Here is a 4,718-nt window from a genome sequence, read left to right as displayed (position 1 = left end):
TCTTTCTAGCATCTGGTCTATGAATGGTAAAGGAAAATGATCCTTTCTGGTGGCTGTATTGAGCCTTCTGTAGTCAATACACATGCACCACCCTGTAACTATTCTTGTAGGAACCAGTTCATTTTTTTCATTATGGATCACTGTCATGCCTCCCTTTTTTGGGACGACTTGGACAGGACTCACCCAGGGGCTATTAGAAATAGGATAAATAATCCCAACCTCTAGTAATTTGATGACCTCTTTCTGCACCACTTCCTTCATGGCTGGATTTAGCCGCCTCTGTGGTTGAACCACTGGTTTAGCATTATCCTCCAATAAGATTTTATGCATGCATCTAGCTGGGCTTATGCCCTTAAGGTCACCTATGGACCACCCAAGAGCTGTCTTGTGTGTCCTTAGCACTTGAATAAGTGCTTCCTCTTCCAGTGGATTTAAAGCAGAGCTTATGATCACGGGAAAAGTGTCACCTTCTCCCAGAAATACATATTTCAGGGATGGTGGTAATGGTTTGAGCTCGGATTTAGGAGGCTTTTCCTCTTCCAGACGAAATTTCAGAGGCTCTTTCATCTCCTCTGAATTCTCCAAATCAGGCTGAACATCTTTAAAGATGTTTTCCAACTCTGATTCGAGACTCTCAGCCATGTTGATCTCTTCTACCAAAGAGTCAATAAGATCAACTTTCATGCAGTCTTTTGATGTGTCTGGATGCTGCATGGCTTTGATAGCATTCAACTTAAACTCATCATCATTGACTCTCAGGGTTATTTCCCCTTGTTGGACATCAATGAGGGTTCGTCCAGTTGCTAGGAAGGGTCTTCCTAAAATGAGAGTAGCACTCTTGTGCTCCTCCATTTCCAGCACTACAAAGTCAGTGGGAAAGGCGAATGGCCCAACTTTGACAATCATATCTTCAATCACGCCTGATGGGTATTTAATGGAGCCATCAGCAAGTTGGAGACATATCCGGGTTGGTTTAACTTCCTCAGTTAAGCCAAGCTTTCTGATAGTGGATGTAGGTATTAGGTTGATGCTTGCCCCAAGATCGCACAAAGCTGTCTTGGTGTAATTACCTTCTAATATGCATGGTATCAGAAAACTCCCAGGGTCTTTAAGCTTTTCAGGAAAGCTTTTTAGAATGACTGCACTGCATTCTTCAGCGAGGAGAACTCTTTCTGTTTCTCTCCAATCCTTTTTATGACTCAAGATCTCTTTCATGAACTTGGCATAAGAAGGTATTTGCTCAAGTGCCTCTGCAAATGGAATCTTTATTTCAAGAGTCTTGAGATAATCTGCAAAGCGAGCAAATTGCTTATCCTGTTCCTCTTTCCGGAGTTTTTGAGGATAAGGTATATTGGCTTTATATTCCTCAACCTTAGTTGCTGTAAGTTTATTGCCTACAGAAGTGGTTGAAGAAGCCTTTTTAGAGGGGTTGTCATCAGCACTTGTGTGTGTCTGATCCCTCACTGGCAATTGAGTGCCAGAGTTAGAAGCTGGAGTGATGTGGGACGCCAACTCCTTGTCTGTTCCTGGCGTCTGAACGCCAGAACTGTGCCCATTTTGTGCGTTTAGCGCCAGATTTTGCCCATTTTGGGCGTTCAACGCCAGATCCTTGCTTGTTTCTGGCGTTGAACGCCAGTCTTGGGCATGATCTGGGCGTTCAGCGCCAGCCTTCCACCAGATTGCTGGCGTTTCAACGCCAGAATTACTTTTCCCTGGGCTCTTACTGTCCTCAGGTGAATTTTGGGTGGTTTGCTCATTCCTTAACTCTTTGCTGCCTTGAGGTGGGGTATTTAATGTTTTTCCACTTCTTAATTGAACTGCTTGGCATTCTTCTGTTATTTGTCTTGACAGCTGCTGCTTTGTTTGCTTCAATTGTTCTTCCATATTTATATTAGCCATCCTTGTCTCTTGTAGTTTATCCTTGAATTCGGATAACTGCTTTGTTAGAAAGTCCAAATGCTGATTGAATTCAGCAGCTTATTTTACAGGGCTGAGTTCAGCAGTTACTGTTTTAACCTCTTCTTTCATGGAAGGGTCACTGCTTAGGTACAGATGCTGATTCCTGGCAACTGTATCAATGAGCTCTTGAGCCTCTTCAATTGTCTTTCTCATGTGGATAGATCCACCAGCTGAGTAATCTAGAGACATCTGAGCTCCTTCTGCAAGCCCATAATAGAAGATGTCTAACTGAACCCACTCTGAAAACATTTCAGAGGGGCATTTTCGTAGCATCTCTCTGTATCTCTCCCAGACATCATAAAGAGATTCCTTATCTCCTTGTTTAAAGTCTTGGATGTCCAGCCTTAGCTGTGTCATCCGTTTTGGGGGAAAGTATTGATTCAGGAATTTTTCTGTCAGCTGTTTCCATGTCCTTATGCTGGCCTTTGGTTGGTTATTTAACCACCTCTTAGCTTGATCCTTTACAGCAAATGGAAACAGTAATAGTCTGTAGACATCCTGATCTATTTCCTTATCATGTACTGTGTCAGCAATTTGTAAAAATTGTGCCAGAAACTCTGTAGGTTCTTCCTGTGGAAGACCGGAATACTGACAATTTTGCTGCACCATGATGATGAGCTGAGGATTCAGCTCAAAGCTACTGACTCCAATGGAGGGTATGCAGATACTGCTCCCATATGAAGCAGTAGAGGGGTTAGCATATGACCCCAGAGTCCTCCTGGACTGTTCATTTCCGCTTAGATCCATGATGGAGAAAGGGAGATGATGTAAAATAGAATAAAAATAATTTTTTTATTTATTTAATTAATTTATTTTATTTTCGAAATAAAAAAAATTAAAATAAAATAAATAAAAATGGGTGAAGAATTTCGAAAAAATGAGGGGAGAGAAAGTGGTTAGGAAGTTTTGAAAAAGATATGAAATTTTTTGATGGAAAACACCAAGGAACACCAAACTTAAAAATTTTAAGATCAAGACACAAGGAAAAACTCAAGAACACTTTGAAGATTCACAAGAACACAAGAACATGAATAAGGAACACCAAACTTAAAATTTTTAGAAAACCAAAATAAAATTTTTGAAAACCAAAGAAAAAATCAACAAGAAAACACCAAACTTAAAGTTTGGCACAAGATTTAATCAAGGGAAAATTATTTTTGAAAAAGATTTTTAATAAAACTGGTGTCCAATCATCAAGAACATAAACCAACACTCTAGCCAATTGGGCAATAAATGTAACACTTGTTTTGAAGAAGGATATTTTTAACCAAGAACAATAATAAGAGACTCTAAACCAAAAAGAAAAATTTTCCTAATCTAAGAAACAAAATAAACCGTCAGTTGTTCAAACACGAACAATCCCCGGCAACGGCGCCAAAAACTTGGTGCACAAAAATTACTTCACAATGTAATTCCGCACAACTAACCAGCAAGTACACTGGGTCGTCCAAGTAATACCTTACGTGAGTAAGGGTCGATCCCACGGAGATTGTTGGCTTGAAGCAATCTATGGTTATCTTGTAACTCTTATTCAGGAAAACAATAAAATAATTCACTTATCAAATTTGATTGCAAGGAATAAAAGGGCAGAACACAAATTATACTTGTATGCAATGATGGAGAATATGTTGGAGTTTTGGAGATGCTTTGTCTTCTGAAATTCTGCTTTCCTCTGTTTTCTGATTCACGCACGCACGTCCTCCTATGGCAAGCTGTGTGTAGGTGGATCACCGTTGTCAATGGCTACCATCCATCCTTCCAGTGAAAAGGGTCCAAATGCGCTGTCACCGCACGGCTAATCATCTGCAGGTTCTCAATCGTACCGGAATAGGATTTACTATCCTTTTACGTCTGTCACTACGCCCAGCACTCGCGAGTTTGAAGTTTGTTACAGCCATCCAATCCCAGAATCCTACTCGGAATACCACAGACAAGGTTTAGACTTTCCGGATTCTCATGAATGCCGCCATCAATCTAACTTATACCACGGAGATTCTGATTAGGGAATCTAAGAGATATTCATTCAATCTGATGTAGAACGGAAGTGATTGTCAGACACACGTTCATGGATTGAGAAAGGTGATGAGTGTCACTGATCATCACCTTCTCCATATTTAGGCGCAAATGGATATCTTAGATAGGAACATGCATGTTTGAATGGAAAACAGAAATACTTGCATTAATTCATCGAGACACAGCAGAGCTCCTCACCCCCAACAATGGAGTTTAGAGACTCATGCCGTTAAAGAGTACAAAGTTCAGATCTAAAATATCATGAGATACAAAGTAAGTCCCTAAAAGTTGTTTAAATACTAAACTAGTAATCTAGGTTTACAGAAAATGAGTAAACTATAACAGATAGTGCAGAAATCCACTTCTGGGGCCCACTTGGTGTGTGCTGGGGCTGAGACTGAAGCTTTCACGTGCCTGGGACTATTTTGGGCGTTCAACGCCAGCTTTGGATCCTTTTCTAGTGTTGAACTCCAACTTGCAACTTGTTTCTGGCGCTGGACGCCAGAATTGGGCAGAGGGCTGGCGTTGAACGCCAGTTTACGTCATCTATCCTTGAGCAAAGTATGGACTGTTATATATTGCTGGAAAGCCCTGGATGTCTACTTTCCAACGCAATTGGAAGAACGCCATTTGGAGTCTTGTAGCTCCAGAAAATCCATTTTAAGTGCAGAGAGGTCAGAATCCAACAGCATCAGCAGTCCTTTTTCAGCCTGAATCAGATTTTTGCTTAGCTCCCTCAATTTCAG

This window comes from Arachis hypogaea, chromosome 12 (genome assembly GCF_003086295.3).
Source record: "Arachis hypogaea cultivar Tifrunner chromosome 12, arahy.Tifrunner.gnm2.J5K5, whole genome shotgun sequence".
Taxonomy (NCBI): Eukaryota; Viridiplantae; Streptophyta; class Magnoliopsida; order Fabales; family Fabaceae; genus Arachis; species Arachis hypogaea.
The sequence above is the reverse complement of the archived record's forward strand: the minus strand, read 5'-3'. Positions refer to the sequence as shown.